Below are 15,405 nucleotides of genomic sequence, written 5' to 3' on the forward strand. Positions count from 1 at the left end.
TCCCTGTAATTGGTAATTGTAAGTCGCTTTGGATAAAAGCGTCAGCTAAATGAAATGTAAAAAAATGTAATGTAACGGTTTGCAGTAAAGTTGTGGGGTGCTGAACTGTTCCTTTGAATCTTTTGAATTTTGATACATGATATAATTACTTGTCTTTCAAATTTGAAGGAGGGTGAGCAAGCATCTTGAGGAATATTCATCATTAACTCCTCCAAAAAATATGGTTTATTCAATAATAAATGAATATGTGAATCATAACAGTGATTGACAGCTGATAGGAATAATATGATTGTTAATAGTATCATATTCATTCAGACAAACATCGATGAGACAGTTAATTAATGTACTTATTGCAGCAGTCTGCATAGATTTGGTACCCCTGCTGGTCTAAGAGTGAAACAAACTCATTCAGTTATTGTTCAGTTAAAACTCATTAAATTATGTCTGCCACCTTATATATTTCTATTTAAGGCTTTAATGATGTGCCACAATAATGTCACCTAATGTTATTGAGTTACAATATTAATATTGTGGCTTTCCAAGTTAACATTGATTGATATGAGTGTGATTAAATCAGCATATACTTCTGCCAGGGGATGCCACCCCTCAAAATCTCCTGCCACCCTCTTGCCACCCCATGAATATTTGTCTCAATCCGCCCCTGGTCCCTGGGCAAGACACTTCACCCCAAATTGCTCCTGTGAGGATTGCCCACACAGTATTGAGTATGTAAGTCGCTTTGGATAAAAGCGTCTAACAAGTAACATGTAATGTCATGTCATGTCATCAGGCTTGAAATTTCACTATGTGACTTTAATTAGAAAATATTCGAAAGTCAAGGTTATACAGACGGTAAAACACATATAGGCTATACTGTTTTTTATAAGATTATAAATCGAGGTTTGACCTAATTGTCAGTATTGATTTGTAAACATTAGGCCAGTCCCAAACCGTCATTTGAAATGAAGATGAGAATTTTCAACAAAAAATGGATGGCAAGAGAATGTTCAGCATTTGCAGCATTATGCAACTTACAAAGGCAGAAAGACATTCACTATCTGTGCTAATACAGAACCGTTCTTTAAAACACTGACATTGAGCGCAGGAAAGCTTCATTTATTGTAAGGTTTTTTTGTTATTTTCCCTCTCCTGTGCAGGTGGTTGTCAGGTCCATGCTTCTGATCCACGACCCACATGGCCTCAACCCTCTATAAAAAGTGTTGGCTCATTGTGAAGAATGTGGCTCCCTCTAGCCGCTAGTAAGGTGTCACATCAGTATTTCAAGTACATTTCATTAAAGATGCTTTCTGTACATTTTCTCTGCAATATGCTCTTTGTGTGTTTTCCATCTGTGAACACTTGGTAATGCATGTGATTTGACCTGCTCTTAACAATGTGCCATATACATATGCAAACAACAACATCAAATGGTATTCCTTTGATATTATTGATAATAACTGAAGTATTATGAAAGTAAGCTTGCTCAACATGAAACAAAGTCAAAGCTGTTACTGTCATTTCAAATGAATGGCTGTACCCTGATGTTCTATATACACATATCATAGAAATACATCATTTCAAATGAATGGCTGTGCCCTGATGTTCTATATACACATATCATAGAAATACATCATTTCAATTGCTTGAAGTCTGTTTAATACATTGTAACTTTGTCAGATATATCATATTAGTATGTGAAAACAATACTAGTTTACAAAACGACTGTCGTGATGATAAACCCATGCTTGGGTTTTGCTTAAAAACTAAACTTAAACAAACAAAATGTAATTCATAAAGGCTCTTCAAGAACAGTTGCCTTAAAGTCAGCGGACAGTTCCCTTTAACCAAGATCAGATACAATTTTTTCAGTAAAAGTATGCGTTTTCGTCTCAGGCAGAACAAATAAAACTTATAAAATAATTGGGGTGTAATACATTTCAAAAATAACTTATTTCTACATTCCCTGCTGCCAGAGCTCGTATTATGCTGTGGGAGTTATCAATCATTTTAGCTAATTTGATTAAATTAGTTTTTCAGGCACACATATTTTCAGTCATTGACATGACTGTATTAGGTTAGTTGAAAGCAATAATATTAAGTTGAACCTAATGTTCTTTAAGTTAACTTAATATTATTGCTTCAAACTAACATGATGCAGTTATGTGAAATCTGTGACATAACACATTCAATTAAAGTCAACGTTTATTTTCTTTCAATGTAGGCTCGTCTCTTTCACATAGGCTTCAGTGTACAGTGTATTCATAATGTTTAGATGTGTTAGAAAAGCTGCAGCAGGCTGTGTGTTAATGGAACATGTTACAGCCTTGGTGGCGGTCAGGAGACAGGAGAGAACTCATGTGTTCTTGGCACTGACTAGGACGACTTAATCTCCTCCTCATCTCTCTGGACATCTGACACCAGCTGCAGGCCGTACAGAAGGTGGCAAACAGACAGTCCCTAAACATGGTGTCCTGCAGGAAATACAGGTGAAAAATAGGATTTACAGACTGCATCATTGATTCTGATCATTATTCATACACTTGGTTTACCTTTCTAAAGTCTTTTTTAGAAGTAATTCTAAAGTAATGTTTTGAAAAGTAGGGATACCAAAACCCTGAAATAGCGACACTTTCCTTCCAGGACTGAGGTTTTTTTTTTTCTTTTACCAAAGGTTCACAAAACCTTCAAAAGGTTGCTTTCTAAACCCAAGCCATGATTTCCTCCCAACTCTAACAAAGTGTGGACCTTTATTGTGTCAGTAGGAATACAAAAAAACACACAAACATTTTCCTAAACCTTAAGGAAATTGTTGTTTGTTGAACTGTTGAAAATCTTAAAAATCTTGAATATCACTTTCATATTTTTGTCGAATCAGACTCTCGTGATTGTTAACACTTTCTGGCTTTACAAGTTCAAATCATGTAACTTGACATGTCTCCCTAAGTCTCAATGAAATACAAAATGATAGTATATCAACAGAAATCGCAAATAAAACTCAAATATTTCTGCCATCTGACACCAACAAAAGAGAATCGTGTCTTACTTTGATGCCGTAGCGCTCCCTCATGGAGACCCTCATGGACATGGTGACGGGAGGGACACAACAAGACATGTCCAACAGGGGGAGACAGAGACCCTGCCCATATGTCTTGGTTGTTTTACAGGCGAAGCAGGGACAGCACCAGAAAGCAAAACAACCTTTACCAGAAATAAACAAATACCAGATAAGCAACCGATAAACACACCTATTGTAAAAATGACCAACACCTGTAAGATCCCAGAGACAAAAAAAACACACAAATATGCACACAATCATTTAAAGGTCCCATCATATGTTTTTCTGGTTATTACCCGTCCCCTTGTGTGTTAGGAAGGTTTTTATTCATGTAAACGGTCTGCAGAGTCACAAACCCTCAAAGTACACCCTGTAGCGAGTACAACTCTAACACAGAAAAGACCTGAAACCAGAACGCCTCGTTGGAGATTTTCTTTCTTCCATTTTTTCCTTCTGGGTCCTATTGACGTAACAAAGTCCAAATGGACCAATCCGCGGAGCTCCGCACACACACACACACACACACACACACACACACACACACACACACACACACACACACACACACACACACACACACACACACACACACACACACACACACTCACTCAGCCTTATCTTTTCTCAGCCGCGGTGCTGCGCGGAGCTCCGTACACACACACACTCGGAGCTCAGGCTGTGAGTGGGGGGGGGGGGGGGGGGGCAGGAGCTCCAACAAGCCGTGTGAGACAGAGAGTGAATACACATACTATACAGAGATGCTGTATGAGAAACCAATGTGATTTTGGAACATTGAACAATGTAAATCTATTCTAGTAGACCTCAACAATGGAATTATGATCAATAGAAATGGCCATGACATGGGACCTTTAAGATACTAATAAATAATTAGAGTAAGTCAATTACCTTTCCTTTCTAAATATTTCAGGTTCACTTTTTTTACATCAGACTTGGCTGTGTATTTTTGCTGTTATTTCATAAAACATGGATGAGTATCTAACATTATTATTTTGAAGTATTTAGTTCAAATCGACACATAAGATTGGTAGGTTTGTTGCAAAAAATTACACATTAAATCAGTAAGGAAATTACAAAATGTACTGTAACCCTTTGTGTTTTTATGATGCAGCTAATATCAAAATATGAAAGATTAATGTATTTGAAAACTACAGAATAAAAATGAACAACATCTTGTCCTTTGAGTAAGCAAACGATGCCCTTTTGACACATAATCATAGCATGACTGTGCACAAGAGATACAAATCAAATATAAACTATACTTGTAACTTCTCTCATAAAGAAAAGAAGTGCAGATACTTACACTCAGGCACATTTTGAAAGCAGTCACAGATCCCTGATCCCCACTCATCAGAGTCCCGGGTGTCCATCACACACTGAGGCTGGCTGTTGACCATTTTGGAAGTCATGATGGCTTTCTCAAGGAGGAACTAGGACTTAGAGTTCATGTCAAAAATGTTTGTTATTGGTGCTTGTACAAAATACAGTCATATGCAAAGTGTCAACAAAGAAATCATGGGTGCTGGCAATACCCTTGCTACAAGATTGAAACAAAAACACCACATACTTTACGTATTTCATAGATTCAGTTAGAATGTTGCATCATTTTACAGTATAATATAATTTGTTCAATAAGATATTGTAGAAGGACACCACTCCAGTGCTGCTCTGGTGGAGGCTTGTAAGCATGTGAGCGTTAGAAATATAATACTAACCCGAGGACAAAGTATTGAAATGTTTTTTTGTGTTTTTGGCATGGCGAAAAACAGGTTCATAGATACACCTTTACCGCATTTGGTCTAACAAGCATATAGGTCAAGCTAATGGGGCTGCTGTGACTCAGGAGATCTGATGGAGCACGTTTTTCACCAATTACAAGGTTGATGGTCAACATTGTAAACACTTTGGACTAAAGCTTCAGCTACATGTAATACATGTAATGTAACCAAAGTGCTTTTGATAAATGTGATTTATTTTGATCATGGCCGTGAGATTTCCCTATTAATAACCAAGTGGTTAGTTAAGTAACCATGACAAAGAAGTCATTTATTTGGGTTTGTGTGTTGGAATAACAGCCTGCCGATAGATCAGATATCACCAGTATTTGTCATCCCGGAGGGGAATTACAGACAATGTGCTGTGTCATCATTTGAGTGACTTGTTAGAAAATAAAAGTCAGGTAATTTAAATTGTCCAAACAAAATGCTTTTTTTGTCAAGAAAACCTTTTCCACATTTCTAGAGTTTCTCTTTGATTTTCAATATATTTAGGGTCCAAACATCCTCTGCCATTTGAATTATCACATTCTTATATATTTTTTTGTTGACAATAACAGTTACATCTTTCAGCCAACCAGATTAATGAAGAATACACACATCTATAAATGGTCAACAAAGGTATTTTCTTTCTGACCTATGGATATAAAGGTGGAATAATATTTCATGGCAAATTGCCTTAAAGCAAAGTTGGTGCTAGTTAGTGCTATCCATACAAAGAGCACACACTCTACATTAGAGAAAAATAAGATGACACAAATACAGACAGGTTACAAATAATAAAAGCACTATATATAAATATATAGAGTAGCTACTACTTATGCATTATCATGATAGTGCCGAGTTAATATCTTACCTGTGTATTTGTGTGTTGAGAGAGCTCTGAGTCGTACGTCCTGTTACAGCCGGTGTCTGCACTGAAGTGCATATCTCTTTAAATATTCAGCTTTTAAACTCTTTTTTTAACATGGAACTCAAAGGGAGGAGCCTTCAAATCCTCTTTTACCTACACCTTGCGCCAAATGCTTCTCCTTCCACATACTTTCAGCTAGAGACTTCATTCCAACTTTAAAATGATCACAACACCTTCAGCTATTCAATTCTTATTCAAATATTTGATATATTTTACACTTTTTGAGATATTTAACTTAGTTTGGAGCTTGGGGGGGGGGGGGTGCTGTTGGCTGTGCGTGGTGATGAAAAGCTCCACGCAGGGGCCCCCAGTGAATGTTTGCCTAGGGCACCCACAGACTCTAGTATCGCCACACCCGCTAAGAACTAAGGTGAGGCTATTACATGAGCACCACCAAATACACGTCATGACCTCATGTCCGAAACTTATGTGACACTGTTGCTTAATGCAGTGGTTCCCCGACCTTTTTTGTGTCGTGTACCCCGTGAGCTGGTCGTCATTCTATAAGAACCCCCTCCTCACTCATCTGTGATGATTCGCCTACATTTTGTACTGCTCTTTAAATGAAAATCACTTTTATCACCCTTAAAGGTCTCCTATTTTACTATTTTTAGGCATATATTATGGGTCTCAGATATATACAAATATATAAAAAAACATGTCTATGAAGTGTTTTGCTCAAAATACCAAACAGATCACCCATTGTAGCCATGCCTCATACCCCTCTATTTCAGCCCTGTTAGAGAAGTACTGATTCTGGGTCAGTAGCTACAGGGCCACGCATGTTTGCAGAAAGCTGCAGAAAGAAGGAGATTCCCAGCTGTTATGACCCTGGGTCATTATGTCATTTGTGTGCGGATATTTTCCCCTCCTCCTGTGAGAGTCTGGCCGTTTCTCAATGTCGAGTATACCTGCTGCAGAGGCAGAGCCACTATTTCAAGTATACTACGTCATCGAGTGGCGCCGAATGCTGGGCATTTAACATGCATTTAAACAGTCCTTCGGCGCCACGCTATGACGTAGTATACTTGAAATAGTGGCTCTGCAGCAGGTTTACTCGACATTGAGAAACGGCCTCAGTGTGGCTGTGTGTGTGTGTGAGTGAGCAGGTGGTGCCCGTTAGCTGATTGGTCCACCTGAAGAGACAGGAGCATTTAAGCTGCAGCCACTCAGTTCCTCTGCCCTCTCTCTCATCGACCTCTCCTACTCCCAACTCCGTGTCTGTTGTAGAAAACCTGATCTATCGTTCTGTGTGGTTAAATCTAACGATTACCGGTCCTTTTGTACTTTTTGGTATCTTTGTAAAGATAAGCTAATTTAATCTGTCTTGAAAGACACACTTTGCTTTGCCCAGGAGTGCGACACCCTTTTCTTTTGTTCAAATCCTGTTTAGACAGAAACCGGGGGGGGGACACACACATAATTGTCCTCATTGAACGTCCGATTCGCTCCCTTTTTCCTCTGTGTACACAGCTCGAGTGTGGGCATTGGCCTGTCATCTGATTTAATTTTTAGTTGCTGCTGTAGCGGAAGTTTAGTAAAGTTATGTTTGATTAAGTACGCCAAATCTCCACCCTCCATAATGCTTCATTTGCTTGATAATTTCAAACGGCGGTGATGACAGTTACAGTAGGCTACTACAGTACGTAGTAAAACTGATGTTGATGGGATTTGATGGGATGGCAGTGTCTAATCAAATCGCCAGCCGCCAGCCGCCTCTGAAGGGAAGCCAGAGGCCGCTGGCTTCCCTTGGCATGGCCCTGACCAATCACAGGTTGGCAGGGGCATCACGTGGGCCTCATCTGATTGGTCAATCCCTCCATTTTTTTTCACCAAGGGAAGCCCGATTCAGCTGGCCTCCTCTCGCATCATATTTTTCACAAAACGAAGACCACACCATTGGGAAGCTTAATGTCTGTTTAATAAAAATAAGGAACAGGGAGAGGCTTGCAAAACTCTGGGAGTTGAGACTCAGGTGCAGGGTGAGGGTCTCATTGCAGGTCTTCAGGCTCCATTGAATCCCCCTGGGGTTCTTGTGCTGAAAGAGGGAGACAAAGACAGGAGAAAGGGTTAGATACATCTATATAGCAACCTATAGGATGGGACATTGCTGACCTATTTTAAACTTACCTTGTGTTTTCACTCTCACTTAAGTCCCTCTCCCTTTGCCATCAATCCAAAATCAGCTGAGCTGCAACATAATACAGACAGGTAATAATCAACAGAATCACAAGGACATTATATGGCTCTGCTAAAAACACTCACCCATAAGTTACGTTTTTGTTTACTGTTTGGAAGTCTCAAATATGCACTCTAAATCCATATCAATAGCGATGTATCACAAAAATAGCTCTCTTCCTTATTATTGTGTAACGTTAACTATATTATACTAGCTTGAACTCCAAAATGGATATCCTCATTTCACCACCTCCACCCACTACAATCACACGCCCCAATGTTATATTTAAAGTGGACCTATCATGCTATATTTGAATAATATAGTGTAGGACCATACCTATATAAGGCATATTTATACTTTTTTTTTTTTCAAAATACCAAACAGATCATGCATTTTAGCCATGCCTCATTTCGCTCAATTTGACATTTTTTAGCTCTGTTTTTGCAAGGGCTGATTCTTTGAGAACAGCACCACCTACAGGCCTGGAATATGTACTACAGCGTCTCCAGGGCTTTCGAACGGCAATAGCCGTGGCTGTCTCCTCCTGATTGGTGGAGTTGGCCCAATAGCCGTAGCGCCACCGTCCTGACGTCAGGACAGTGTTCAAATCTGGATCGCTGATGACACCCAATTAATTCTGTCCTTTCCCCGCTCAGAGATCCAGGTCGTCGCACGCATCTCTGCTTGTCTAGCTGACATCTCTCAGTGGATGTCTGCTCACCACCTCAAGCTCACCCTCAACAGCTCTACGTCAATTATGGGGTTTCTTCAAATGCCGTTGCCATGGCAACACAATGCTCGCCATGAAACACGGTTTTCTCATAACTTCAGTGAAAATGTTCCAAACAGCCCAAAACTTCACAGGTTTGGTAACGATGCAGCCATCAACGCATCTAAGCGTATTATGGGGTGTCATCAAATTCCGTTGCCATGGCGACAGGTTGTGAGTTCGAATCCCGCCAGGAACATCACCACTAGTGTGCCCTTGAGTAAGGCACTTGGTCCTTAGTTACTCCAAGGTTCAAGGTTCTTTATTGTCAATCTGACATAGCTACAGAGTAATTATGTAGTTGAAAATCTTATGTCACAGGCTTCTCCAACAATGCAACATAATAACATAATAACAATAAGAGCAAGAGCAATACAAAAAGAAAAATAGTTATAAAATAAAGTGATGATGTGGAATAGTGCAGTACGAGTCTATATACAAGTTATTGGAATGATATATATTAGATATTAGATACATATTACTGAGTAGCAGAAGAATGTTTGAAGTTGTTTCAACAGTTCAGTTGTTTAACAGTCTCACTGCCCGCGGGAAGCAACTGTCTCCGAATCTTCTTGTCCTTGCCAGGATGCTGCGGTAACGTCTGCCAGACGGCAACAGAACAGTTTGTGGCTGGGGTGATGGGGGTCTTTGAAAATCCGTAGTGATTTCTTCCTGAGCCGCTGGGAGTAAAGGTCCTCCATGGATGGCAGCTCCATCTCCAGGGAGAATGTCCCTGTAATTGGTAATTGTAAGTCGCTTTGGATAAAAGCGTCAGCTAAATGAAATGTAAAAAAATGTAATGTAACGGTTTGCAGTAAAGTTGTGGGGTGCTGAACTGTTCCTTTGAATCTTTTGAATTTTGATACATGATATAATTACTTGTCTTTCAAATTTGAAGGAGGGTGAGCAAGCATCTTGAGGAATATTCATCATTAACTCCTCCAAAAAATATGGTTTATTCAATAATAAATGAATATGTGAATCATAACAGTGATTGACAGCTGATAGGAATAATATGATTGTTAATAGTATCATATTCATTCAGACAAACATCGATGAGACAGTTAATTAATGTACTTATTGCAGCAGTCTGCATAGATTTGGTACCCCTGCTGGTCTAAGAGTGAAACAAACTCATTCAGTTATTGTTCAGTTAAAACTCATTAAATTATGTCTGCCACCTTATATATTTCTATTTAAGGCTTTAATGATGTGCCACAATAATGTCACCTAATGTTATTGAGTTACAATATTAATATTGTGGCTTTCCAAGTTAACATTGATTGATATGAGTGTGATTAAATCAGCATATACTTCTGCCAGGGGATGCCACCCCTCAAAATCTCCTGCCACCCTCTTGCCACCCCATGAATATTTGTCTCAATCCGCCCCTGGTACCTGGGCAAGACACTTCACCCCAAATTGCTCCTGTGAGGATTGCCCACACAGTATTGAGTATGTAAGTCGCTTTGGATAAAAGCGTCTAACAAGTAACATGTAATGTCATGTCATGTCATCAGGCTTGAAATTTCACTATGTGACTTTAATTAGAAAATATTCGAAAGTCAAGGTTATACAGACGGTAAAACACATATAGGCTATACTGTTTTTTATAAGATTATAAATCGAGGTTTGACCTAATTGTCAGTATTGATTTGTAAACATTAGGCCAGTCCCAAACCGTCATTTGAAATGAAGATGAGAATTTTCAACAAAAAATGGATGGCAAGAGAATGTTCAGCATTTGCAGCATTATGCAACTTACAAAGGCAGAAAGACATTCACTATCTGTGCTAATACAGAACCGTTCTTTAAAACACTGACATTGAGCGCAGGAAAGCTTCATTTATTGTAAGGTTTTTTTGTTATTTTCCCTCTCCTGTGCAGGTGGTTGTCAGGTCCATGCTTCTGATCCACGACCCACATGGCCTCAACCCTCTATAAAAAGTGTTGGCTCATTGTGAAGAATGTGGCTCCCTCTAGCCGCTAGTAAGGTGTCACATCAGTATTTCAAGTACATTTCATTAAAGATGCTTTCTGTACATTTTCTCTGCAATATGCTCTTTGTGTGTTTTCCATCTGTGAACACTTGGTAATGCATGTGATTTGACCTGCTCTTAACAATGTGCCATATACATATGCAAACAACAACATCAAATGGTATTCCTTTGATATTATTGATAATAACTGAAGTATTATGAAAGTAAGCTTGCTCAACATGAAACAAAGTCAAAGCTGTTACTGTCATTTCAAATGAATGGCTGTACCCTGATGTTCTATATACACATATCATAGAAATACATCATTTCAAATGAATGGCTGTGCCCTGATGTTCTATATACACATATCATAGAAATACATCATTTCAATTGCTTGAAGTCTGTTTAATACATTGTAACTTTGTCAGATATATCATATTAGTATGTGAAAACAATACTAGTTTACAAAACGACTGTCGTGATGATAAACCCATGCTTGGGTTTTGCTTAAAAACTAAACTTAAACAAACAAAATGTAATTCATAAAGGCTCTTCAAGAACAGTTGCCTTAAAGTCAGCGGACAGTTCCCTTTAACCAAGATCAGATACAATTTTTTCAGTAAAAGTATGCGTTTTCGTCTCAGGCAGAACAAATAAAACTTATAAAATAATTGGGGTGTAATACATTTCAAAAATAACTTATTTCTACATTCCCTGCTGCCAGAGCTCGTATTATGCTGTGGGAGTTATCAATCATTTTAGCTAATTTGATTAAATTAGTTTTTCAGGCACACATATTTTCAGTCATTGACATGACTGTATTAGGTTAGTTGAAAGCAATAATATTAAGTTGAACCTAATGTTCTTTAAGTTAACTTAATATTATTGCTTCAAACTAACATGATGCAGTTATGTGAAATCTGTGACATAACACATTCAATTAAAGTCAACGTTTATTTTCTTTCAATGTAGGCTCGTCTCTTTCACATAGGCTTCAGTGTACAGTGTATATATAATGTTTAGATGTGTTAGAAAAGCTGCAGCAGGCTGTGTGTTAATGGAACATGTTACAGCCTTGGTGGCGGTCAGGAGACAGGAGAGAACTCATGTGTTCTTGGCACTGACTAGGACGACTTAATGGTTTCTCCTCCTCATCTCTCTGGACATCTGACACCAGCTGCAGGCCGTACAGAAGGTGGCAAACAGACAGTCCCTAAACATGGTGTCCTGCAGGAAATACAGGTGAAAAATAGGATTTACAGGCTGCATCATTGATTCTGATCATTATTCATACACTTGGTTTACCTTTCTAAAGTCTTTTTTAGAAGTAATTCTAAAGTAATGTTTTGAAAAGTAGGGATACCAAAACCCTGAAATAGCGACACTTTCCTTCCAGGACTGAGGTTTTTTTTTTTCTTTTACCAAAGGTTCACAAAACCTTCAAAAGGTTGCTTTCTAAACCCAAGCCATGATTTCCTCCCAACTCTAACAAAGTGTGGACCTTTATTGTGTCAGTAGGAATACAAAAAAACACACAAACATTTTCCTAACCCTTAAGGAAATTGTTGTTTGTTGAACTGTTGAAAATCTTAAAAATCTTGAATATCACTTTCATATTTTTGTCGAATCAGACACTCGTGATTGTTAACACTTTCTGGCTTTACAAGTTCAAATCATGTAACTTGACATGTCTCCCTAAGTCTCAATGAAATACAAAATGATAGTATATCAACAGAAATCGCAAATAAAACTCAAATATTTCTGCCATCTGACACCAACAAAAGAGAATCGTGTCTTACTTTGATGCCGTAGCGCTCCCTCATGGAGACCCTCATGGACATGGTGACGGGAGGGACACAACAAGACATGTCCAACAGGGGGAGACAGAGACCCTGCCATATGTCTTGGTTGTTTTACAGGCGAAGCAGGGACAGCACCAGAAAGCAAAACAACCTTTACCAGAAATAAACAAATACCAGATAAGCAACCGATAAACACACCTATTGTAAAAATGACCAACACCTGTAAGATCCCAGAGACAAAAAAAACACACAAATATGCACACAATCATTTAAAGGTCCCATCATATGTTTTTCTGGTTATTACCCGTCCCCTTGTGTGTTATGAAGGTTTTTATTCATGTAAACGGTCTGCAGAGTCACAAACCCTCAAAGTACACCCTGTAGCGAGTACAACTCTAACACAGAAAAGACCTGAAACCAGAACGCCTCGTTGGAGATTTTCTTTCTTCCATTTTTTCCTTCTGGGTCCTATTGACGTAACAAAGTCCAAATGGACCAATCCGCGGAGCTCCGCACACACACACACACACACACACACACACACACACACACACACACACACACACACACACACACACACACACACACACACACACACACACACTCACTCAGCCTTATCTTTTCTCAGCCGCGGTGCTGCGCGGAGCTCCGTACACACACACACTCGGAGCTCAGGCTGTGAGTGGGGGGGGGGGGGGGGGCAGGAGCTCCAACAAGCCGTGTGAGACAGAGAGTGAATACACATACTATACAGAGATGCTGTATGAGAAACCAATGTGATTTTGGAACATTGAACAATGTAAATCTATTCTAGTAGACCTCAACAATGGAATTATGATCAATAGAAATGGCCATGACATGGGACCTTTAAGATACTAATAAATAATTAGAGTAAGTCAATTACCTTTCCTTTCTAAATATTTCAGGTTCACTTTTTTTACATCAGACTTGGCTGTGTATTTTTGCTGTTATTTCATAAAACATGGATGAGTATCTAACATTATTATTTTGAAGTATTTAGTTCAAATCGACACATAAGATTGGTAGGTTTGTTGCAAAAAATTACACATTAAATCAGTAAGGAAATTACAAAATGTACTGTAACCCTTTGTGTTTTTATGATGCAGCTAATATCAAAATATGAAAGATTAATGTATTTGAAAACTACAGAATAAAAATGAACAACATCTTGTCCTTTGAGTAAGCAAACGATGCCCTTTTGACACATAATCATAGCATGACTGTGCACAAGAGATACAAATCAAATATAAACTATACTTGTAACTTCTCTCATAAAGAAAAGAAGTGCAGATACTTACACTCAGGCACATTTTGAAAGCAGTCACAGATCCCTGATCCCCACTCATCAGAGTCCCGGGTGTCCATCACACACTGAGGCTGGCTGTTGACCATTTTGGAAGTCATGATGGCTTTCTCAAGGAGGAACTAGGACTTAGAGTTCATGTCAAAAATGTTTGTTATTGGTGCTTGTACAAAATACAGTCATATGCAAAGTGTCAACAAAGAAATCATGGGTGCTGGCAATACCCTTGCTACAAGATTGAAACAAAAACACCACATACTTTACGTATTTCATAGTTTCAGTTAGAATGTTGCATCATTTTACAGTATAATATAATTTGTTCAATAAGATATTGTAGAAGGACACCACTCCAGTGCTGCTCTGGTGGAGGCTTGTAAGCATGTGAGCGTTAGAAATATAATACTAACCCGAGGACAAAGTATTGAAATGTTTTTTTGTGTTTTTGGCATGGCGAAAAACAGGTTCATAGATACACCTTTACTGCATTTGGTCTAACAAGCATATAGGTCAAGCTAATGGGGCTGCTGTGACTCAGGAGATCTGATGGAGCACGTTTTTCACCAATTACAAGGTTGATGGTCAACATTGTAAACCACTTTGGACTAAAGCTTCAGCTACATGTAATACATGTAATGTAACCAAAGTGCTTTGATAAATGTGATTTATTTTGATCATGGCCGTTGAGATTTCCCTATTAATAACCAAGTGGTTAGTTAAGTAACCATGACAAAGAAGTCATTTATTTGGGTTTGTGTGTTGGAATAACAGCCTGCCGATAGATCAGATATCACCAGTATTTGTCATCCCGGAGGGGAATTACAGACAATGTGCTGTGTCATCATTTGAGTGACTTGTTAGAAAATAAAAGTCAGGTAATTTAAATTGTCCAAACAAAATGCTTTTTTTGTCAAGAAAACCTTTTCCACATTCTAGAGTTTCTCTTTGATTTTCAATATATTTAGGGTCCAAACATCCTCTGCCATTTGAATTATCACATTCTTATATATTTTTTTTGTTGACAATAACAGTTACATCTTTCAGCCAACCAGATTAATGAAGAATACACACATCTATAAATGGTCAACAAAGGTATTTTCTTTCTGACTATGGATATAAAGGTGGAATAATATTTTCATGGCAAATTGCTTGCAATTGCAAAGTTGGTGCTAGTTAGTGCTATCCATACAAAGAGCACACACTCTACATTAGAGAAAAATAAGATGACACAAATACAGACAGGTTACAAATAATAAAAGCACTATATATAAATATATAGAGTAGCTACTACTTATGCATTATCATGATAGTGCCGAGTTAATATCTTACCTGTGTATTTGTGTGTTGAGAGAGCTCTGAGTCCGTACGTCCTGTTACAGCCGGTGTCTGCACTGAAGTGCATATCTCTTTAAATATTCAGCTTTTAACTCTTTTTTTAACATGGAACTCAAGGGGAGGAGCCTTCAAATCCTCTTTTACCTACACCCTTGCGCCAAATGCTTCTCCTTTCCACATACTTTCAGCTAGAGACTTCATTCCAACTTTAAAATGATCACAACCACCTTCAGCTATTCAATTCTTTCAAATTTTTGAT

General features: G+C 38.5%; 1 long non-coding RNA gene and 1 pseudogene across 1 annotated transcript; both read right to left on the reverse strand.

The window, feature by feature from the left end:
* Positions 1–2,177: 2,177 nt before the first annotated feature.
* LOC117486723 lies at positions 2,178–15,163 on the reverse strand (annotated as a pseudogene).
* On the reverse strand, positions 7,665–8,212 carry LOC117486725. The gene is made up of 2 exons (XR_004556309.1): positions 7,892–8,212; positions 7,665–7,799 (listed from the first exon to the last, which is right to left on the reverse strand). It is a non-coding gene; the product is annotated as an uncharacterized LOC117486725 (long non-coding RNA).
* Positions 15,164–15,405: the final 242 nt, after the last annotated feature.

This window comes from Trematomus bernacchii, unplaced genomic scaffold, assembly GCF_902827165.1.
Source record: "Trematomus bernacchii unplaced genomic scaffold, fTreBer1.1, whole genome shotgun sequence".
NCBI lineage: Eukaryota > Metazoa > Chordata > Actinopteri > Perciformes > Nototheniidae > Trematomus > Trematomus bernacchii.